Consider the following 25,014-nt stretch of genomic DNA (forward strand, 5'->3'; position numbering starts at 1 on the left):
TATGAAAAATAGAAAATATTCTGATAATTTATGTGTTTATTTCATGTTGAAATGAAAATATTTTGGATAGATGAGGAAGGTCAATAAGATGTGTTGCTGAGGTGAATCACTTGAATCTCTTACGGTTTTTCATGTGGCTGCCAGAAACTTGACAATGACCTTCACAGCATATTATCTTAGGTAGAGGTTCTCCAAAGGGAAAGATGAGGTCAGGGAATACAAAAATGTAAATTTTCTGTATTAAACATGAGATAAAGAAGTAAGGGACTAAAGGGTGGGGCATCTCATTTGAGGGGCTTGTAGAAGTTCACAGGGCTGAGAAAGCAGAAGAGCAGCAAAGGTGTGTTCCGTTAGACAGCCGGGCACCTGCAAACAGGGGTAGAGAGAAAGAAGCCTCCTGCGTCAAGAAGGTGAGGAAATCTGAAATTCTTCAACTAAGATTGGGGATAAAGACCGGGTCAGAAATCAAAGGGGCCTCTGGACCGAATGAAAAAATTTGATGCTTGCTCTGAGGCAGGCAGCAGGAAGCCATTGAGGTTCTTTAAGGAAAGGAACAACATGGGTTAGCTACTTCGCTTCTTGGCTGGCTGGGTGGTTTTCCGATGGGGCTAAGCTGCTAGTGCCTGATACATGCTAAGTGGTGCTCTACCGGAGTTATAGTCCCAACCCTTTTATGCTTTTATTTATTTTTTAAAGATGTATTTAATTTCATGCATATGAATGTTTTGTCTGGTGTATGTACGTGTACCTGTGGAGGTCAGAAAAGGTCATCAGGGAACTACAGTTAGGATGACTATGAGCCACCATGTGGATGCCGAGAATAGAACCTGAGTCCTCTGCAAAAGCAATAAGTGCACTAAACTGTCAAGCCATCTCTCCACCACCCCTGCCCCCAGCCCTTTTATTTTATTTTTTAAAGATTTATTTATTTATTCATTCATTCATTTATATGGGTACTTTGTCTGCATGTACATCTGCACACCAGAAGAGGGCATCAGGCAGTTGTGAGTTGCCATGTGGGTGCTGGGAATTGAACTCAGGACCTTTGGAACAGCAGAGAGTGCTCATAACCACTGAGCCATCTCACCAGCCCTCCCCCAGCCCTTTTAAAACATTAAGTTTTTTGAATTTTTTAAATAGAAGCTTTCTAGTTCCTCTGGCTAGCCTTGAACTCACTCTGTAACTATGACAGGCCTTGAACTTACAAAGCTGCATTTTGAAATCCTCACTCTGGTATTAGTCTGAGAACTAAGAACAACATTGGGGACCCCTCCACATATGCAGAATGGCAAGGTAGAGCAGTCAAGGGGTCCCGTGTTCCCCCTGCAGAGTTGGATGCTCTTTGGGGGAGAAGAGAAAGACAGCCACCATCAAGTTCCACGCTGAACAGCAAATAAATATAATCAGTCATAAACAGGCACTTTCAGAAAATGAAGACAATTTATATAAAGGTCGAGGCTATTTCTTGTCCTGTTTACAAGGTACAGACTAAACCTGTGCAAACAAAAGCAAATGTTTGGGAAGGTAAAGCTTTCAACCTCAATACCTGTGAGCCTTTGACAAGCCCAAATGATTAATTCCGACCCATAGCATGAAAAACACAATTATCAGAAGAAAGGAAACTGGCTGAGTGGCGGGAAAGGATCTTCCAGGCTGATGTCTACACTGGTGTCCCTCTGATCATGTATATTTGACCGCTTTGTGTGGACAAGCCCCTTGTTCACATTCCTGGCCTTGGAATTCTCTGAGAAAACATCTTTGAATACAAATGTTCCAATTTTGCCCTGGGACTCTTCTTCTGTTCTGACTTCATTATTGTTTCTAACCTCATTTCATTACTAATTTACATTTACTTTCCTACCAGGAGGTCAGAGGCTCTTTTTTATATATAAGGACATGTAAATGGTTGTGTTTCTTGGTTTTCCATTAAGCACGTACCACTTGGGAATTCAGTGTCATTCTGTGTCTCCTGAGGAGAATAGAATGGATCAGAATTTTAAATGTATAAATGCCCCCAGGCTTCTTAGGAGAATTATATTCTGGGAGTACAAGAAAAATAGAAATATAGATTTATAAGTATAACAGAAAATGCCCTGGGCTTAATCAACATGATGGGCAGTTATGTGCCGGTATGGGCAGTGGTGTGGACTGCTATAGTCAGGAGTCAGTAGGGAGGCAAGATCTCTGGTCCTACTGTGCATGTAGCCTCTGTGCCCAATGGAGCATCACTCCATTGCCTTGAGCTTGCACTTCCTCGTGTGTGAAATTAAGATACTAATATCTGCCCTCTATACCCATGGGGCTATTGTGAGGGTGGATAAAATATTATCTGTAAAACCAATGGGAATGTAGACACTTACATCTGCGCACCACTAGACACAGCCAATCTCTGATGAGTGTGATCGTGGTGCTGAAGGTGGCTGATGCTGCTGCACAGCCCAACATATGGCCCACTACAGGCTCTCAATAAATACTGCTGAAGGGAGTCATGAGGGTGATTTCATTTGTTTATTTGTTTCTTTCAGAAGTCCTTCTCACCCCCATCTACCATTTCTTTCTTTTATTTATTTATTTTTTGTAGTTATAGCAACACTTATTTTTTTTTTCTTTACACAATGATGTGTTGATGGGGCCTAATGTTCTCACCAAACAGTAGAAAAACCAAAACTTGTCATCTCTTAAAGATGCAAAACAAAACTTACATAAATTAAGAAAGACGAATAAATTCATAGATGTGAATGCAAACATTACCAGCTCAGGCAAATTACAAGTCACATGGTCAGGAGGAAAAACAACAGAATGAAAGTTGGTCCTAAGGCTGGACATTCCCACCCTGGTAGACAGCAACATGGATGTGGGAAATGATTCAAGGAACCTTGCAGGCCTCACGAAATTCTGAATTAGTCAGCTGTTAGTCAATAGCCAGGTCAGAACATTTCATGGTACTTACACGGAGCCACCAGGCTGGAAACTTCTCTTCCTAAGCATGCTCTAAACAGCCACCAAATGACTTAGCCATGTGGACTAAAGACTAAATCAAGATATGCATAGGGTATTAAAATAGATACCGAGGGAATAGTTAACTTGACTACATGGTCAAAAACCAGCAACAAATTCTACAATCCAGTGCTGATGTCAGACATGAGCTTCAAGGACAAATGTCTTCTCAAAGGCTTACTTCAGTTTCATGAGGCTAGGCTAAGGTGTGCATTTTAGCCAGGACAAATTGATACTTGGGAATCAGCTCATGCAGCATAGGCCTGGCTCAGTCTCTCTAGAAGCATTTACAGGGAACAGTGGATGAGCCCAACTCACCATACTCCTGCTTGCTTACTGATCCACATCTATTAGAAGCTGCATAGTGAGGACAAGATGGAGCCACCAATTGAAATTCAGTACTTGTGCACAATGTGTGTGTGTGTGTGTGTGGAGGGGGGTGCCCCAGGAAGCAATGCTCTTGGTCTTCATTGCGTGGGGTGCTAGCACTTGATCTCCTTCTGTAGCCTGTCAGCAATGTGGGGTACATGGTGGTGGAGTTGAAGGTGGTCTCGTGGATACCACAGGACTCCATGTGCATTAAAGAGGACTGGAAGAGCACTTCTGGACCCTGGAATCTCTCATTGCCAATGATCACCTGCCTATCAGACAGCAGGTAGCTCTTTTCCAAGAAGCAGGAGGTTGCAGCACTGGTCACTTCTTGCCCAAGATCCAGGGCAGTGTAGCATAGCTTCTCCTTAATGTCATGCACAATCTCCCATTCAGCCAAGGGGTGAAGTTGTGTAACTCTGCTCTGTTAAGACCTTCATGAGGTAGTCTGTCAGGTTCCAGTTAGCCAGGTCCAGACAAAAGATGTCATGGGGAAGAGCACAGCCCTTGTAGATAGTCACTGTATGTATGACCCAGTCACCAGGGACCATGACAATGCCAGAGGCATACAGGGACAGCACCACCTGAATGGCCATGCACATGAATGGATTGTTGAAAGTTTCGAACATTGTCTGTGTCATCTTCTCTCTGTCAGCCTTGGGATTGGGGGTGATGCTCTGGTCAGAAGCACTGTGTTTTCCTCGAGGGCCATGTGCAGTTCATTACAGAAGGTGTGGTGCCAGATTTTCTCCTTGTCCTCCTAGTTGGGGACAATTTGGTGCTCCCTAGGGTCAAGATACCCCTCTTGCTTTGGGTCTTGTCATCCACATAGGATTCCTTCTGGCCTGTGTCCACCATGATACCCTGCTGTTGGCGGCAGCAGATAATGGGGAGGGGGCACAGCCCTGGGGACATCATCCCCAGCAAAGTCAGCTTTGCCCATGCTGGAGCCATTGTCAGTAATGAGTACAGTGATTTCTTCATTGCAATAGACCTAGGACCAGGCAACGGAGCAGCACAAAGACATGCAGTGGAACTTGTTGGTGAAGAGTGAATCACTTCTTTTGTTTTTTAAAGATGTGTTTATTTATCTCATGATTGTGTGTGCGTGCCTGAGTGTGTGTGTGTGTGTGTGTGTGTGTGTGTGTGTGCGCGCGCGCGCGCACACACGCCATATATAGGCAGGTGCCTTCTGAGGCCAGAAGAGAGCATTGGATCTCCTGGAACTAGAGTCACAGGCAGGCAAACTGCCTGATGTTGGTGCTGGGAACTGAACCTGGGTCCACTGGAAGAGCCGCAAGTACTCTTAATTGCTGAGCTGTCTCGTTCTTCATCCGTTTCTTTCTTCATCCACCTCGAACCCCAAAGCACCCAAGCCTTTGATTGAGGACGGGTGGCTTTCTCGCCTAATTTTCCTCCCTAACTTTCACTTTCGAACCTGCACTTGGCTCGATTGCTGCCTCCAATTTGATCACATCTATTCGTCTCTCTGTCTGAGCCTGAACTTGGTTTATTTTCCTTCCTGTCTGAGTTCTAAGAAAGCTGTGACCTCCTTCTTTTATACACTCACAGATGACTGAAATATTCAGTTCTCACCTGAACACTTGTTTCTTCCTCCCGCTCCCCACACCACATCACATATCAGCAAATCATTTGCCTCCTTGGCAGGTGAGCACTCTCTCCCTCCCTCCCTCCCTCTCCCTCTCCCTCCCCTCCTCTCTGCAGCTCTCCCTCTCCCTGTCTCTTTCACATTTACACAGCCCAGTCTCTGCACCACTATAATCTTGCTCATCATGAAGTTTCTCTTTTGGTTAAATCCATTATTCTGACTGTTTCTAAGCCCTTTTCCTAATCACTGTTAGCCACACAGCTCTGATTTAAGATGTGAGCCCACACTGATTGTTTCTGTCTGGGTTAGGGCCATGACTGCTGCCATAATGTTTTATGGTAACAGAAAATTTGGTCTCTGAGAACTTGTATAAGTACAATCCATCTTGCAAAGGGCAAGAGAGATAAGACCAGGCATCACTTAAAAATACAATTGGTGCTTTGGTAGGTATTGAATGCAGCCCATTCTCTGGAGTTAATTAGCACTTTGTCACATTGGATTGGTTATATTTCAGGATTACCCAGTCTATATTCTTCCACACCTTTGTTATAGTTGTTCACTGCTCTGCTCTGTGTTATTCTAGTGCTCCTGGCCAGTGATGTCAAGTAACAGAGTAAACCAGAAGACACAAAGAGATGGTGACTGAGATAGTTACTATGGCAGTGACCACTATTTCTGGAGCCTTCCCAGGATAAAGCAGACCCTCTTCTAGACTTTTACATATAATACGAAAGCTTTCCAGGAAAAACCAATGATATGAGTACAGTTGGTATTCCAATATTACACCCTAGTGTAAGAAAACAGGGGTATTGACTTTAAATAACTTGTCCATGTTGTACTGCTAAAGAGAAATGGGATGTGAAAGAGGGGCATAAAGGTCTAAAAAAATTCACAGGTTTATGTACAAGAGATTGGTCTCCTCATATCAGTGGCCACAGCTCATGCTGCCACCTATATTGGTGAGAGCAGATTCTTGCAATAGTGACTGTGTCTAGTATGGAGAGCATGTGAAGGAATGGAAGAAAATATTTTTAAAAATGACAGAAACTACTAAATAGAAAAAAATGTAACTTTGGTCAGCCGTATAAGAATAAACATTTGGCTCCTCTGGTAGAAAGTATGTCCTATCACAGTAAGAGTGATGCTATCTCATCAAAGAATCCCGTTATCTTAAACCTATGGGCACACCAGCCAAATGGGAGCAACTCTTCTATACCAGTGACCCAAGAGATATAGGGGTCAGGATCCCCACTGGGAGTTCTACAGTTTCCAAAGACTGCACTTAGAATTCCTGATTGTGGTTTCAGGATCCATGACTTCTTCCTGTTTCCACAGAGCATTCAGACTAGTAAGTAGTCTGTAATGTAAGTAGGAGCTTACATTAGTAAGTAGGAGCTGCAAGAGAAAGGAACTGACTCTCACAACAAGCTATGGAAGCATATGTTGGTGCTAAGTCATCCTAAACATTCTTGGAAGCCTTGAGAGTCACAGGACGAACAAAGGCTTCTGCAAGAGGGCATGTTGTTACTTCCCTGTCACTCAAACACTTAAAATCCTGTTAGTACCAGGTTCCCAAAAGTGAGTAAAATGATGGCCACTCTTGAACTGTTCCCCAGTGTGGTGGTCTTAGTGAAAATGATCCCCATGGACTCATAGGGAGTAGCACTATTAGGAGGTGTGGCCTTGGAGTAAGTGTCTTTGTTGGAGGAAGTGTGTCACTGGGGGGTGGGCTTTGAGGTTTCAGATGCTCAATCCAGGCCCAGGGTCACTCTCTATTTTTCTTGTTGCCTGCTGATGCAGATACAGAACTCTCAGCTCCTTCTCCAGCACCATGTCTGCCAGCATGCTGCTATGCTTCCTGCCATGATGATAATGGACTCAACCTCTGAATTGTGAGTACCACTTAAGTGTTTTCCTTTATAAGAGTTGCCATGGTCATGGTGTCTCTTCACAGTGACAAAATCCTAACTAAAACATCCACCTAGTCTAAATGGTGAGCCCTACTCATTCTCCAAACACCATCTCGTCTGATCACTCTTAGGAAAGTCTACTGTCCCCAGGCTGAGTGAGGTGTGCCTTTCTCTGATCTCTGTGGCACTTTGCACTTCCTTATTATAAGGACGACTTTGGAAAATCAGGAGCAAATAGCAATAACCGGGCAATAGATTATACTGCTTGCCCTGGTTTCTCACTCCATCCTATATCAACAGCTTTGCATGCTGAACCTTGCTTGATTCTGAACGTGGCCACAGATGAAACTCACTTTGGCCAACAGATACCAATTAATTAAGCTAAATATAATTAAAGAGCTTTATTTGAGGCCTTGGGAATTACAGTTGGGAAAAGGGCTCAGGTGTGGCTGGATAAGTTGTCCTGGGAAACTTATGGGCTGTGGGACCATTGAAGGAATGCTGGTAAGAGCAATCCCACAAGTTACACAGGAGAGGTGGCTGGTGAAGAAAAGCCATCCTCACACCAAGCCATACATCATTGTAGATGTTGAGTTGCATATGATTGCTTGGCAGGGAGAGCTCTAGGTAAAGCATCTATTTGTGACAATTTCAGCTGCCATTAAAAAATATTGGTGGCCTTCACAGACTTAGTCCATCTCTGGGTACAGTTCAAAGGTTTGTTTCCTCAGGCAGCAGCTTGATAGTTCCTTATGTCCAGATTCCCCCCAGGCCTCTCACATCTATTTTTAAATGCTCTATAACTGCTGTTTTTCATTGCAATTTCATTTTTGATTTCACATAACACAGAAATGAAAGTGATAGGGAATGGTTCTAACCCAGACCTTAAGGGGCCATGCATGTTCTCTTCACCCTCTTGCTCTTATGTTATCTTGGTAAGAAGAGCAGGCCCCAGCTAGCCTACTGGTCCTAGAAATAGTTCCCTAATCACAAAGATAAGAGCTGCCCAGCCCTGCTGCAGATGCATGAGCTATCACAGCTCATGGTTGGGTTAGCTCTTTTTGCTTCCAGGCTGTTAGCTCCACAAGAATCATCAGTTAACACAAACGAAGCAGACAGAGGAGGCTTCTTGGAGATCCTGCTCTGGGCAGCCGAAGTTTAGCCTTCACAGCAGTCTCAATGACTGCCATAGGGTTCCCCACTTATCGGAAGTCACTGTGCCTCAGCCTCTGCAATTGCCTTGGCTCAGTGAGCCATGTGGAACAGGAAGTGCAGCTCATGGGGGAAAGATGGTGTGGGTTACCACAAGTCGGCCACGTTATGAGAGGCCATCCCAGTAATCACTAGCCAGAGCTGGAAAAATAAGCAAAACTATACCCCAAGAATTAAAGTCAGCAGTCACCCACATACTCATGTTTATTATGACAGTTTCTCACTATAGCCAATTTATGGACTCAGCCTAGGAGCCCACCAGAGAATGAATGAAACATGTATATTCAAGTTTTATTTATCCAGAGGAATAATAACATTGTGTCATTTGCAGGAATATGGACGGAACCAGAGATCATAAGGTTCACCTTTGTCAGTGGAATCAAGAGGAGGAGGGGCATGAAAGCAAGAGAGAGATGTCTAGGCCTATAGAAGGTGAAATGGGGAGGGGCAATGGGGCCACAGAGAGAGTGAATATGAACCAAGTACATTATATGCATGCTTGGAAATGGCAAAAGGAAACCTCTTAACCTTGCATGAGCCATGTGTGCTAATAAGACTCTGGGGCAGGAGGAAACGAGAAGCTGAAGCTTATGTACCAGTCAGTCTAGGCTCAGTAGGACTTGTAGTTTTCTCTAAGAGATTTTGTATCCAGGTGTGACTGGGAAGATGCAAATCACATAGCTGCTGCATTTGCACACATGGTTTCCTGTCACCTTCAGGGTCAATGTCAAACGCCTCCAGAGGACCTATACACTGCTTGCCTGCCCTCCTCCAGCCTTCAGAGATGATCCTGTCAGTACTCCTCTCCACAACTGAGAGCATTTTTGACTATACAGTCCTCCCTGCCACCTGGAAAGCCCCTACTTAGTCTTCCGAGGCCACCATGCCTGTATCACTCTTTTGTCTGTATGTTTCCACTCTTTAGCTACTTCTTGCTCCCTCACCCATCCCTACACAGAGTTAATGCTCCTGCAAGTGCAGCTTACACTGCTTCCTCCCCTATTAACTTATGACCTCTCCTAAGCCAGGACTGTGCATCCCTCACCATCACACCCCTTAGCATTTAATGTAGGAGCCTGCTCCCCTCCCCAGGAGGTAAGTAGTAGATGGAGCTACTGAGATTCAGTTGCTAGGATACTTTCCAAGAGGATACAGTTTTTCTCTCCACTGAAGGAGGTATTGTCATGAGAAAAGATGCCCTCCTAAGGTTTTGTTGATTACCACCGGATACAAAGGCAGAGATGTGGATGTTTCAATGCTTTGCAGAAAGGAAGTCAGTTGGATATTAGAGAAGAGACTGAAATGTAAAACACACCTTAAAATTCAAAATACATAAGATGACTAAATTCCCACCAAACACACAAATAGCTTAACAGAAACCTGCTTTAAAAAGACCACTTAAACAGAGACTGATTCCAGGAGTACTTATCCAGGCTTTCACAATGGTCCATCTCCTCCCTTCAGACATCAACAACAGTTTCTTCTTATTTTCAGAATTGTGTCTCCCTTCCCAAATATCACACTTTAAGCATTAAACCCTTGGAAAGATGAAATATTATTATTACTGTTTTTATTTGTTTGTTTGTTTGTTTCTATTTTTTCTTCCTAAACTGATGGAGAGGTCAATCCAATGTATGCCTGTTGTGGAATATTAGTTTATGTAAAGATGTGTTAAGTTTGTTCATGCTGCATTTGTTTAACCATGTAAAGATACATTACATTTGTTTATGTTGTATTTGTTTAATTATGTAAAGATGTGTTGCTGTTGTACTTTGCCTGCCTAACCCACCTGACTAGTCTAATAAAAAGATGAATGGCAAATTAACTAGGCAGTAGATGGATAGGTGGGGCTGGAGTGTGTAGTAGAGGGATAGGTGGGGCTGGAAGGCCCAGGGAATAAATAGGAAGAGGAATCTAGGTTCCAGAGAGAAGAGGAGAGAATGAGAAAGAAAGAAAGGAAGACATCCAGGGCCAGCCATCCAGGCAGCTGCCATCCAGACAGACACAGAGTAAGACATACAGAATGAAAGGAAGGTAAAAATCCCCAAAGCAAAACAAAAATGAAGAGCAACAGGTTAATATAAGTTATAAAATCTAACAAGAAATGAGCATAAGATAAGGCCGAGCATTCGTAACTAATAATAAATCTCCATATCATGATTTGGGAGCTGGTTGGTAGCCCAAAAGAAAATGTTACATACACCACCACCTCTTCTTTCCATTTTAAATTAGGTGTGAAGGAGGCCTGTCTATCCCTGAACTCCTTGTTCCTCCTTATGTCTGGGCTTCTTTATCATTAGTGTCTAAGGGTGACCCCACACCACTTCTGAAATGATGATTATCTGGATTCTCTGCAAATCCTATCTTGACATAGTGTCCTGATAGGCACTGCCCAAAAGGACATGAGAAGCAGAAAGAAGGCTATAGATGGGAGGAGGAACTTCCTCCTTGCTTCCTGTGAAGCTACAGATGGGAGGAGAAACTTCCTCCTTGCTTCCTGTGAGGCTATAGATGGGAGGAGGAACTTCCTCCTTGCTTCCTGTGAGGCTACAGATGGGAGGAGGAACTTCCTCCTTGCTTCCTGTTTCTTTCTAGCTCTTGGCAGCCTCTGTGACTTGGTTTTTTCACCCAGGCAATGGCAGCAGCACCTTCCATGACAACAGTTGAATCCAGCTTTTCAACAATCCAGAGAGCTATTCAATTCCTCTCCCTTGTCCTCACAAATCCATCTTAGCCCGGCAACATCCCATCCAAAGTCTCTTGAGTTTCAATTCCACAGGATTCTCCCTTTGAGTTTCTAAGTTTAGAACATTTCTAATCTCTTCCTTGTTATGCTTCAGTCCCAAAAGAGGTTGCTCCTTCTACAGTTATGGTATTCTGAAACTGCTTTATTTTCCTCACTTGGCTACATAGGAATTTTATATTTAGATAATAATCCTTGTTATTAGATCTGCTCTATAAATATCTGGTTTGTTTTCTCTCAGTTGTACTCTTGACTGATATTGGCAGCATTTGAAGACATTTCAGCTGTCTATTCCTTTCTAGGACTTCATATGATATTGGTATTATTTGTTTGGATATTCAATTGTCAGGCTTATTGATCTGGTCCCTAGACTGCTGTTGGCTCTGTTTACCCTTCCTGTGGTATCCTCCTCTCCTCCAAGAGGTCTTACTCTTCTAGAAACTGCCAAGTTCTTGATTAAGGACCTTTGGGGTTTTGTTTCTGTAAATGAGAGAACATTCTTCCTCCACTGTTAATAGATTCCTTCTTGCTGTATCATGATAAGGCAGAGAGAGAAAGAACCAGTTCTCGCTTGTGTCTTCCTATAAGGGCAATAATCTCTTAGAAGGGCACTCACCTCCACCTTCATAAGGTCATTCATTTCTATATCCTGTCATAGTATGGCTATCATTGTCTTTCTAATAGTTTGATATGTTGGAGGCTTGATCCTCAGTGTGATGGTACTAGGAGCTGGTGGATCTTTAAGAGATACAATTTATTGAGCCCTTCTTAGAAAGGACTTTGGTATTGCTGAGTGGTTAATTCTCATGAGTTTAGTTACGGAAGCCCAAGCTGGACTCCACCCAGTCTTTGCTTCCTGTTTGAAATATTGCTCACACCTTCCCTTGCTCCTCCATTACCATCTGCCATGAGCCAATGCAGCCAAAGAGCCTAAGCCATGACATTTAGACTTCTAGCATCAAAAACACTGAACAAAATAAACTTCATTGCTTCACAAAGCTAACCTTTCTCAGTCTCATGACAGCAACGAAAACTGGGCTTTTCCAGTCCCCAAAGGCCTCATTTTCAAACACCATCCCATCAGGAGCTTCAATGTATGAACCTGAAAAGGGGACATAGTTCAACCCACAGTGCTGAGTCACACTCTAGCCCTTGATCTGATGGTGATCAGGGGAATCCCCTGCTCTTTTCCCCATCAACCACCTTGAAACCATAGTTCTCAGCCCAGGCTTCGGCTCCAGACTTATATCAGACCTTCGAGACTCTCATGCCTAGGCTGGGTCCTCTGGTTCTCAGGGGCAGGGACATGGAGTTCTGTTCTGTAACTCTTGCCAGTATCTGTCATGTTCAAAGAGTCCCACTGTGGCCAGTTTCATAGGGCAATGTACAGAATGCAGAGTAGCATACCATGTTAGTGCAGCCATATAGCTAAAATAGGCATGAGTAATATTAAGAAATAGAGTAAAACTGCAGTGAAGTAATAGAAACTGATAGATTTGGGGGCATTTTCAAATACAATATACTTAATTATGTGTTTATTTTCATTTATAATGGTTTTGTTTGAGAAACAAAGGTCAAATACTTCCCGAATATAATAATTAGCTTTCACTATGCAGTAAGAGTTAGAACCCAGATAATCTGGTCTGAGAGATACCCACAAAGTATCCCCATTCAGCTGTGTATTACAGAACCCTGGGTCTACGCAGAATAAGCACAACATAAAAACATTTCCCTGACATCCAGGGTCACTGGGGTTGTTGGCCTCATTCACAACCTCAGCCTCACATTGCAGAAGGAGAGTTCTACTCAGGAGTAGTTTAGAAGACAACGTGCAGACATCCCCGAACTACACAGATACCAGCTTCAGACTATTGAAAGGGGCACGCAGCCCAGCCCTCCTGCTTTGGTACACAGGGGCTGGAGGGATCCCTTATGAAGACTTTATAAGGCTGACTTCCGAAAGGAAACAGAGGACAAATTAGACGAAGGCAGAGGCTGGGAACTGGAGTGGTAGAGTTTTCTGTGCTGGACACTGCCCCAGGCCTGGGTCATCCCTGAGTTCTCACCTGTGTTCTCATTTGAAAGCTCTAACTTCCCCCTACAAGTCTCATGGAGACCAGCTAATCTTTTAAGCCAACCCTGACCTTTCAAAAATCCTCAAGGTGTTAACCCTTCCATGAACACAAAACCAGAAAGCACAGAGTTCAAGTCCCGATGCACATGCCCTCCTCATGCCAAGGCTTTCCATTTCTTGGTAGCTCAGAACCACTTCCATTGTCCTTAAAGCTGAGGATGTGTGTATGGTGGGGAGGAGGGCAGACTTTTTCGTTTTGGTTTTCTGCCTGCCCTCTCTGAGTTATTGAACAGTGAGTACTTAACTGCTGTGAAGCAAAAGAGAAAACTTGAAAGAAACAAAGGGGGATATTACTTCTGTACTGGCTTCTATGAATGCCTGAGATGAGTGATATTAACTAGACAATGGCAAAAAAATCTTGTTCAGACTTTTGGTTGGAATAATGAAGGCTCAGAACTTGGATCCCCTATTGCATTACATGTCTTTCTTGCAATTTTTATATTGACTGGGCTTTAACTCAGGAACCTCTAGTAGCTCAACCAAAATCTCAAAGTAGGAATTGTTAACTAGCTCTAGTACTTGAATATGATGTTGAATTTTAACTTAGAATTAATTTCAGAAACAACTTAGTTGCTGACCTAGCAAATCATTTCAGGTTTACTAAAACTAGCACTTTTAGATGCAACAGACAAGGTGCTGGTTTAAGTGATAAATACCCATTTCACAGATGAATATATAAGCGTATGGCATGCTTAAGTTTCTGGGCCATGGTTGTTGCAGGGTTGGCCAGCCTGTCAGTTCTCCCTTGTCCTCACCACCAGGGTGAGCTCTCCAGCATTGCCTTGGCTAGTTCACCCCTTGCAGTGATGAGCAAGGGGCGGAGCCAGTTCTCCTGTTTTCAGTCCCTCAGGTTGGCTCTCCCACACCTACACCATCAGGGCCAGCTCTATTGTGTTGCCCAGGTGAGGTACGGCGGCCACTCTACCAAGTGTTGCAACTGGTGAGGGGCAGAAACAGCTCTCCCATTCTTATGACTTCAGGGCCTGCTCTCCCCCATGCCACAGGCGGTGAGGGACGGAGGGGAGCATCTCTCCCCTGCCCAAACCACCATATGGTAGATGAGGGGCAGGGCCAGGTCTCCCATGCTCATCTTCTCGGGCAGCTCACCACAGCCCCATCAACAGGGTCAGCTCTACTGTGCTGCCCAGACGAGGTGCAGGACCTGCTTTCCTGAGTGTTGCAGATGGTAAAGGGGAGCATAGGCTCCCTCACCAGCTGGAGGTGGTAGGGGCAAGGGGGACATCTTTCCCTCGCCCCACCACTACATCTCTAATGAGGAAGATGGTATCAGCTATGCCCCTCTCACTTCCTTAGGGCTGGCTCATCCATGTCCCTGTCTACAGGGTCAACTCCCCAGCCATTGCAGCTGATGAGGGGTTGGGTCAGGTCCTCCACCTGCTGCAGGTGGTGGCGAGTGGGGAGGGGAGGCATCTTTCCCTCACCACATGGCAGGCATGACCTGCTTTCCCATTCTCACGCCCTCAGGGCCAGCTCGCCCATGTCAGCTCTATTGCTTTGCCCAGGTGAGGGGAAGGACCCTCTCTCCTGAGTGCTTTAGCCAGTGAGGGACAGAACTAGTTCTCCCTAGTGTTGCAGCCAGTGAGGGGCGGGGCCAACTCTGGGCACCCCTATTCTCTGGCTGTTGGGTGGTATCAGGAGCCACAGGCATCAACACAGACCACGGCTGCAACAGGGCCATGAACACAGACATGGGCCCTGGCAAGAGCCCAGGCCCAGACATCACCATGGTCCTGAGTGGCAATCAAGCCACCCTCCTCGGCCCACTCCTCACCACTTTCACCTCTTCAGACATGACTCTCTGCATAGGACATGAACCATTTGGTCTCTCTCCCCCATACCACACCATAACATTTGCTCACTATGATAGTGTCCATCTGCCACAAGGCACAGGTGGGCCTGTTTTTTCTCCTCAGACCCTGGGACAGACTGCCCGGGCATGCATATGGGTCTTCTTGTCTGGCTCAGTCCATCAGAATGCTGGGAAAGAGCCTGCTTCCTCTTTGGAGCCCAGGGCAGTCTACCCCAGGCCTGCCTGTGATTATATCTTAATTAAATAAAATACAGTATTCAGTCTTTGACATTTTCATACCATGTACTTTGATCATATTCACCCCCATTCTCCCAACTCTCCTAGAACCTCCCCAACTCCCTACCCCCCAACTTCGTGTTCTTTTTCTGTTTACTAATCTGTCTACTCCGATTTGTGCTGCTCACATGCTTCTGAGAGAAAGTACACAGTATGTCTTTGTGTGTGTGGTTTACTCCAGTTACCATAACGACCTCCCTTTCCTGGATGATTGATTCCCCAACCCCCCACCAATGACACTCTGAAGAGTCCCTCCCGTGTGCCTGCTCTAAGTTCCCAACACAAGGTAATGGGTATCATTGTTCATCGTATTGTTCTATTTTACTCTCCAAACTACATCAAGACATCAGTTTCACTACCACAGTATCGGTGAGGAAACTGAGGCCCGGGAAAGGTTGAGTGCCCCTGGAAATGTTCCACAGCTAGCATCTGACAGAGCTGACAAAGAAGCAAGCTCAGGTCTGCCCTGCCCTGATGAGCCAGCTCCTAACTGCACGGCTCTGCATGCCGGCGCAGTGATGGAGAGGGTCCCCAGGCACACATTACTTGAATTACACTTAACTACTGCAGAGCCTTATTATGCATTTTCATCTTCTTAGTGCTTTCTAATTAAAAAGGAGGGGAGTGGTGATCTTCGTGCTAACTTCTGTTTGCTCTGAGTGGAAAGCAGAGGGCCCCCATCGAGCGTCTTTGCAGAACAGAGCAGTTTCATTGCAATCAGCTGTTTAAGTGCAGGGCTCTCTCCGGTCCCTTTTTTACTGTGGAGAGTTAATTAACATCACTGCCACTAATCACTTACCCATACTTAGACTTGATTACAAAGAATGTGTGAATGTACTTAGGCACCTGAAAGTCTAAAAGTCTGTCCATATTGTTGCAAAGTTTAATTAATGGGAGGAAGGATAGTGACAATAATATTGAGTATCAACTGAATGTTTACTAAGGTCCACGTAGTCTAAGAAGAGTTTTTATTTGTTTGTTTGTAGCTGTTGTTTTATTTTGTTTTATTCTCACAAAAGCATTATTTCAACAGTAAAAAAAAATCTGAGTTGAAGGTCAGGGTGAGACTGAGAGAGCTGGGCTGTGTGCTCCAGGGCAAGCACAATCCTGAACCCAGCAAGTAGCCCCAGTGCTCCACCGTTCTGTGTCTTAGGAGATGGGGACAATCAATCACTTCCTTTCCCATTGTCATAGGATACTTCTTCACTGAAGCAGAGCTCAAAGTTCTGAAATCTAAGAAATTGAAAAGAGACGTTTACAGCCCTAAGCCGTGGTTACAGACCGTTTGACCATAACTAAGGAGACCTTTCCAAGACCCTTGAATCTGCGTTGATGGCGACTGAGCTCCAAGCAAGCATTAATCTTCCCAGCTGGCACCTCTCTACCATAGGCTTAGTGGGGGTGGGTACTGAAGGCTTTCAGCTGAGCAGGACACATCGCCATGCTGGTGATTTCTAGTCAAGACTGCTTCTTCACAGCAGACTTTGTTTAGGGTCAGTGCTCAGGTTGGGTGAGTGGCTGAATGACAGAGATGGCATGGAATTCAAACCCTTGTGCTGAACACTGATAATTATCAATAAAATCAGTTCTCTGGCTCTCCTCTCTACCTCTCTTCACCCCCCCCGTGTCCTTTTATCCCTTTATACATGACTTTAAAATACTTTGCTCTCTCTATCATGCTCACTCCTACCACCAACTCTCACCCTCAACTCCAAAGACCACAAGGTCCCAGCCTCTCACCCCATGGAAAACTTTCTCAATGCCCAGGTGAGGGGAAAACCTCAAGTCCTCCTTGACAAGAGTCTTCTTCTCACTGTATGTACCACAACCATGAACATCAACTCTTACAATTGGTTGTGTCTCTGTCCCTAGTGTTTGACTGTAAACTCTATACCTTATTCTTTCTCCAGCCTGGTACAGAGCCTGAAACCCACTGGACATCATCACTAATGACACTGGTAGGTTCCTGTGGCCACCATGACAAGACACCCCAAACTGGAGGGCTTCAAATGACGGAAGTTTGTTGTCTCAATTCTGGTGGCTGGAAATCTGAGATAAGGAGCTGGCAGGACCACGTTCCTTCTGATGGCTCTAGAGGAGAACCCTCCCTTGCTTCTTGTAGCTTTGGGCATCTGCCATCCCTCTCAGAGCTCTATGGCTTCCAGATGCATGGCTGCAATCACAGGGTCCATTCCCCCCATGTCGTCACATTCTAGCCCCTCTAGTCTTTCTCCACGTGAAATCCCTCTTTTAAATAGGATATCAGTTGTGTCAGGCCAGAATCCATTCTAAGAATGTCCTTAAATTGATTACCTCCATGTAATACTGGCTGCTTTCACTGCACTGGTACTTAGAGATATTCAGCCTATTCTCTTTGAGGGGATATATCTTAACCCACAAAAGTAATTAAATGATTGAATAAACTTCATATACAAATGGAGAAAGACACATATATATGCATATATAGACATTCACATAGTGACATGATACTACTACTATTGTTTATTCTAATTCAACACATATTTTAAGTTAGGCAATTTTACCTATGTACACATTGTATACTGACCACTCTTTCCCCTCCTCTCTCTTTCTCTCTGTTATCCTGTCTTCTTCCCCACAAGTCTCTCTCTCTCTCTCTCTCTCTCTCTCTCTCTCTCTCTCTCTCTCTCTCTCTCTCTCTCTCTGACATCTCTATTTGTTTTCTTGTGACTCACTGAGTTTAAACACAGCCATCTGTGCGACCATTTCTTTGGAGTTACCTATTGAAGTTAGGTAGGTTCAGTAGTGGCTAAAGACAGTGAATCACCTTGTCATAGAATCTCTCAATAACCATAATTCAACAATGAAGGGGAGAGCCCCATGAGACCCTTCCCCTTCCATGACTGTTTGTAGAGCTGGTCTTCTATGAGCCCGGTGCAGGTAACCAGTTGTTGTGACCTAATAATGAAATGGTTGTGTGAGTCCGGATGATGACATTTTGAAGTCCTTCATCCTACCTTCTGACTCTTACATACTTCCCACCTCCTCTTCTATAGTAGTCCCTAAGCCTTACTGGGGTGATATTAATGTCTTGTTCAGGACTGAGTCTACAGCTGTCACATCCTCTCAGCATTGGGCAGCCATTACTCTATTTTCTGTCTTTCGTTGTATACAAATGTTTTTGAGATTGAGGAAGTTTCTAATAACGAGACAGAGCCTCCCTCTGCCCACCAGCACATTTGATTTGCCTCCCTGGCATGTTTGGGGATATATTAAAACCAGTGGACCAAGTTTCCAGTGAGATCAGAGTCAGGTCTGAATATCTGGTGAGTAAAAGTTGCATAAAATATAAAACTGAGACATTCTACACCAAAGATCATGCAGCATCGTCCCAGCAGGTGCCATTTATGTTGGGGTGATGGAGGGGAGTGCCAGTGGTACAAGGGTTAGTAGAGGGGCCTTCAGAGTCAGGACAGTGGAGGTTTGAATCCTGGATCTATGGCTCATTTTATTCATGGGAATTGAGTCAGAACCTTCTCTTCACCTATAAAATAGATCAGCCACCCCATAATGATCCTTATCAAGGTTACAGGGGATATTTCATGTGGCTGTTTGTACATGTGTTTCTTTCATTAACTGTTACTTAACAACCACTCATTAAATGGTGGACTGTATCTGTCCCACTGCATGTTAAAGCAAGATCCAGCACATGGAAGGGCTCATCCCCTAATCCAGACATTAGTTCAAAACTTCCTCAGAGTCTGGCTATGTCACTTACTTGGAATACAATCATTTGTCCCACTTGGTATCAATATTAACACAGGTATTAATATTTCTATGTTTAACACATCCAGCAAAATGGTGGGGTGTGGGGTGAAGGGCAATGCATAGCTACGCTCTAGATCACACCTCTCTGTTCCTCAGCAGCCTCTCAGCTCAGCCAGAGAAAACTACAGGAAACCACCCTCTTGTCTTCCCTTCTGCTTTGTTAGACACCAAGATGGACTACAACACTGGTGAGGGTACCAAACTGTGGATCACAATTGTCCTAAGCCTCTTGGGGGACATGTCAATGGATGATCACATTTGATGCATTCGAACTTCTTTCCACAAGGATGGGGACATATAGATAAAAGTGTCCTGTTGAGTGTTTACCTCAGATTTCTCATTGTATTGGAGAGAGTACACCAGATGTGTTGGCTGAGATATCTGGAGCAGGAGGGCACACTTCAGTGAGAATGGACATCATGACCACAGATCCCCAGCTGCCTGAAAGCAGGTCCACAGCTGGTGATTTTGAGCAAATTGGTGCCGCACCAAGTGAACATTCATCAGTTCCTTGGGCTTTCATTTAAGTTGATGGAGCCCTTTGGAGTCCACCATAGCTTCATTGAAATCATGCCTGTGCCATGTGCTATCCTATGACCAGAAGAAAATGACTTAAACTCAGAGTCCCTGTCACCTCAACTAAGAAGAGGAGATGGTCTCTATTCCTAGAAGCCATTGAGGGGTTTTATATGGGGAAGGTTAAAAAAATATTGAGCACCATGCTCCCCACAGTGAAAACTGCTGTCCTGTTAGAGAGGCAAGATTGAACATAGAACCTGACCCAACCCCCAGCCCAGTTCTCAGTTCAAAAAGGCAGCACTGAAATTCTAGTTCAGTGCTTCTCTGCTAAATGATCATTGTGCTACTTGTATGAATAGTAATGTCGATATTAGTATTCCTTCATGTTCATCCCATTTATTATCAACATTGATATTGATTTATATTACTTACTTTTTCTCATTCCTGTGACTGTACACCTAACCAACATCAACTTGAGGAGGCAGGGTTCATTTTTGCTCACAGTTTGAGGAGACAATGAAGTTTAGCCATCACACTTGAGGAGGACCTTCCCCGATCCCACTAGGGGTCCTGTGTGTTTTATGTGAGGCAGGAGAGAAAGGCAGAGAACATCTGGAAGATGCAAGAAGAAAAGGCAGCCCCAGAATTCAGTTGTAGCCTCTTCATCAGAGAAGCAAGAACTCTGGCACAATGACAACCACAGGCCTTTTTCCCCCTTCACGGCGGTAAGCCTGCTGCTTTGTAGAATTCTCACTGAAACTCCATTTACAGAGAAAGGACATGTATTAAATCCCTTGTGCAAGCCTAGTGGCTTCAGGGTTTGCCTTATCAGACTATAATTCCATCCAAGGCACCTCTGGAGCCATCTCACTTATCTCACTTACGAAAAGAAGAAGAACCATTTGGGAGTGTTCTTAGTAATCCTTTAATATGCAATTTGGGAGCCACCAAATGTATATGTGGTTAGTATTAAGACAAGTAATTGTGACTCCCCCTTTGAGGAAGCCATGTGCATACTTAGATATGGCTTCCTTTTTATAACTTTTTGGGAGATCACAGATGTACTCAGATGTGTTTTGTGCCTGTACTAAGATACATTTAGAAAATCCCCAACTCTGCTTCATCATAAACTGGCTAGTGGTTCTAGTTTCCTTTCTGTGGCCACAATTAAACACTCTGACCAAAAGCACCATAAAGGGAGGAAAAGGGTTTTTCATTTGTCTGTTTGTCTGTTTTGGTTGTTGTTGTTGTTGTTTCTGATACTTCCAGGTCACAGTAATCCATCCTTGAGGGAATCAGGGCAAGAACTGAAACAGAAACCATAGAGGCATGTTTATTGTCTCGATTGTCACTGGTTCTCTCACAGGTCTGTACACCCTTAGCTTTCTTATATGGCTCTGGGCTAGGGGATGATACTGCCCATAGTGGGCTGGGTCCTCCTACATTGGATAACAATCAAAACAGTGTTTTCTAGACTTTATCACAGGCCACTCTTATCAAGGCAACCACTCAATTAAGTTTCCTCTTCCCAGGTGACTCTAGTTGTATCAAGTTGATAATAAGAATCAGCCAACACACCATTCCTGAACGTCTTTTTATTGTCAAAGCCATGAATGCTAGTTTGGAATTCGTTCAGATCCCTAAAAGTCTAGGGGAATTCATGAGGCTGCTGAGGGTGGTGGTGTGGAGGTAGCTGTGTCTCTCTGTTCCCTCACCCCAACGATGTATACATTGCTGACCATCCTCCCTTTATAACACTTCTGCTTCCTAACATCCCTCTGGCCACCATGGGAAACCGAGGGTTTTATGGAGACCTCATGTTTGTGGCAGAGAGACTGATGGAGTGATCTGCAGAATAGTGTTGCTACACATGAAAGAGGCTCTATAAATGCCGACCGTGACATCAGGGCAGACTCGGCTGCTTACTGACCTTGCCGCATGACCTTGAAGGAGGGTACAACCTTTCTCAGCTGCCCACTGTGCATCAGATCACTGACTCACTTGTCATGAGAACTAAATCAGCTAATGTATGTGAAGCACTTGGTAAATTGGTATATAATAAGTACAAAACATTATCTACTAGTATAATCACCGCATTGTATGTGTAGATGAATATTCCTTTATAATAAGGGGCATGGCATTGAAGCAAAACTCATAAAGGAAAGCAGGCCAGCTGTGTTGGTATTCAAAGAATTTCACAGGGAATAGAAAAGTTCCCTAGCTTATGCATCTAAGCTGAGCGTCTCTCATCAGAGTGGGCCAATTTTCATTAGTTTTATTTTCATTTAATACTGCTGATGGGTTCAGATAAAACAGAAACAAGAAAAAAATACTGTTTCTTGCTAGTAGCTACAAGACTATTCCAGGTGGATGATGGGGAGGGATCACTGAGGAGTACCTAGTAACGATATCACACTAAGAGCTGTTGAAATCAACAACAGCTGCTTGCCTTTTCTACCCACTTCTTCCTTTGTTGGTGGTCATGAAGGAGTGTCTCTCTGATCTTGACTAGAGCCTAGTAAAAGAAGTCTGCTTTATGGACAGCTCCAGATGCCTCTCCCTTTCATCTGCCATATTTGTTCTGTGGCTACCATGGACAGTGACAGAGCACACAGTAGGGATGGAAGACTCCCTATCTGTCCAGACAAGCTGTTCTTAGAGCTGTGCTATGGTCTGGGGCTTGTCCTGCCTGAGTCTCCCTTTCCAGTCCCCTGCACAGATGTGTGACCTGCACTGGGATGTGGTCATTGAGTTTATCATTGAGATAACTCCCCTATGTTGCATCCAGTTCAACCGATCCACTGCTGATCTTTCCTTCTCATACATCCTGCATATACTTTTCAGCCTTCCTTGTCTGGAAGGTTCTAGATATCTTCTGAGTTCTGCCTCTGAAATATTTGTGAAACAAGTCTGGAAAAGAGAGGAAAGGGAGATGCCGGCCTCTCTCAGTTGTGGTGCAGGCTGACAATTGGGTTCCAGCAGATGTGGGCCTTTGGAGCAGCAAAATTCCCCACTCTAGAATCTAACGACCAACCCTGTTGGCTTGAGCTGCTATGGCACTGGTAGAGTGTTTCCTGAGCTCTGGGTGGCAGCATCAGGGAATCTCTAGATCAAAGCTGCTTTTAAATGGTTTGAAGGCCTGCTCACTCCCCTTCCAGGGTGGAGAGTCTTCATAAAGTTAACCTTCAAGATTTCCTGGCTCTGGCTAGTGATGGCTCTGGGTTTCCCAGTCTCTCCTTGTCTGCATGAATGCTTCCTGCACTGCCCTGCTTGTTCTTACTCCATTATTGTGAATGCATTATATCTGGGGTGTGTGCATGTACGTGGACTTTTCAACAGGTTCCTGGTATGAAGACAGGAGTCAGGCTGGGAGATCAGTGCTTCACTTGGCTTTTAATTCAGAATGGTATGTTTTTTTGGATTATCCTCAAGGCACAAGGATTGTGATTTGTGTGTGGAAAAGGGACACATGGCCCTTTGGTGTACAGAGGGGTGGAATGTGCTAACAACTGTTATACATGAAAATGGTTTATAGAGCTGGGCAAAGTGGTTCAGTCAGCAAATCACTTGCTGCTCAAGAATGAGGGCTTGAGTTCCATTACCAATGTTCATGAAAAGGGATGGATATAGTGGTGCATGCTGAGAATCACAGAACTTGGGAGGCAGAGGCTAGAAGATCCATGGGGCTTGCTGACTAGTTAGCCTAGCTGAATTGGTGAGCTCCAGATTCCAGTGAGAGACTGTCTAAAAAAAATAAGGTAGATGACTCCTGATGTTCACCTCTGGCCTCTACATGCAGATGCATACATGTGTATGGGAACACATACTTAAACACACACACACAACACACACACACACACACACACACACACACACACACACACACACACACACGAAGCTAGTTTTTAAAAGTACATTCATTTATTTTGTATTTCAAACAAGATCCAATTAGGAAAATACAAACCATATTGAGCATTCTTTTTTTTTAGTTACAGTTAAAAGCATTTTGTGTGTCTATATACATTATGGTTGTCTTAGTTAAGGTTTTAATCGCTGAGATAAAAATACCATGACCAACAGCAACTTGGGGAGGGAAAAGTTTATTTCATCTCATATCTTGTAGTCCATCATCCAGGAAAGTCAGGCCAAGAACTCAAGGCAGAACCTAGAGGCAGGAAGGGATACAGAGGTCACAGATGAATGCTTCTTACTGGCTTGCTCCTCATGGCCTACTGGACCTGTTTTCTTATACTACCCAAGGCCACCAGCTGAAGGGTAGGACTGTCTACAGTGACCTGGACCTTCTCCCATCAACCACCACTCACGAAAATACACCACAGGCCAATCAGTGAGAGCAATTTCTGAATTGAAATTCCCTCTTCCAAAATGACTCTAGGTCATGTCAACTTGACATAAAAACTAGCCAGCCCAATGGTATTCATGTGGGAGTCCAAATACAACACATGGGAATGGGTTCTCTCCTTCCTGGGTATTGAACACAGATCATCTGGCTTGACCACAGGCACCTTTACCTACCGAGCCATCTTGCTATTCACATGTTGAGTATTTCGAAGAGAGGGGATTAACACGGGGACTTGGTTTCAGAAGAGATGGACTAGCTGAATAGGCAAATATGAAGTGAGGTAATCCAGAAACCACTCACATCAAATACCCTTACCTCTAGGTTGAAAGGGATAAAAGGAGACAGTGTCATCGTAAGCCAGCAAACTAAACTCCTTAGGGATATGGTGTGGGAGAGCCAGGACAATGGAGAGTAGGCAGTCGAGAAAACATAGCTAAAGTAGGGAATGGAACAACTCCATGCCCTTCTCTCCTGTTCCTGTCCTCCAATGCTACCATGCCATCACCCACATACAAGGACAAGGGAATCTGGGAAATGGAGTTTTCTGGAGTAAAGATCAGGGGATAAACCAGACACTCTGGGGATGATACTAGATTACATTTACCAGCCTCCTTTGCACCTATCTGTGTCATCTAATTAAGTCGTCTCCTCTGGGATGTGAACACTAGTCTTAAGTAACCTCTGGGACCCTGAAACTTATATTAGTAAGCCTGCCTCTGCCTGAGTACTTTCTTCCCATCATTGACTGCCACAGAAGAGAGTTACCATTCACTAAGAAGACGGGGATGAAGCTGTAGGAAAAGGGGAGTGATACATGAGGAGATTGTGGACTAAAACTGATGTCTTTCAGTCATGGAAAACCATCCCGCTAGCCCTTGGGCTTCGGTTGTATGACACAATAACGAACCTGCTAGATAGAGGGTGGCCAGCCTACCTGACCTGCCCAACATATTTACAGAAATCATTGCTATGCTCCACAAGGAGGAGATGGAAGAAAGAGAAACTACTCTTATTTGATTTATTTGCTTATTTCTAACCAGAGTGAGGTATTCACCACCAGCATGACTGCGCTCCTTATTCCATACAAGATTTGTTCTAAATGACTTCAGGCTGTTTCCAAAACAAAAGCCAAACTTAAAGGACAAAGATTTACCACCATGAAGGATAGTCATAATCAATGCTTTAGGCTGTGGTCACATTTAACACCACTGTCTCTTGGCTTTTGGGCAACAGAAAGAGCACTT

The 25,014-nt window shown here is 44.3% G+C and overlaps 1 pseudogene; it reads right to left on the minus strand.

The window, feature by feature from the left end:
- Positions 1–402: 402 nt before the first annotated feature.
- On the minus strand, positions 403–5,001 carry LOC131917173 (actin, cytoplasmic 2-like; annotated as a pseudogene).
- Between the last annotated feature and the right edge of the window lie 20,013 nt (positions 5,002–25,014).

Source organism: Peromyscus eremicus, chromosome 1 (assembly GCF_949786415.1).
Source record: "Peromyscus eremicus chromosome 1, PerEre_H2_v1, whole genome shotgun sequence".
Taxonomy (NCBI): Eukaryota; Metazoa; Chordata; class Mammalia; order Rodentia; family Cricetidae; genus Peromyscus; species Peromyscus eremicus.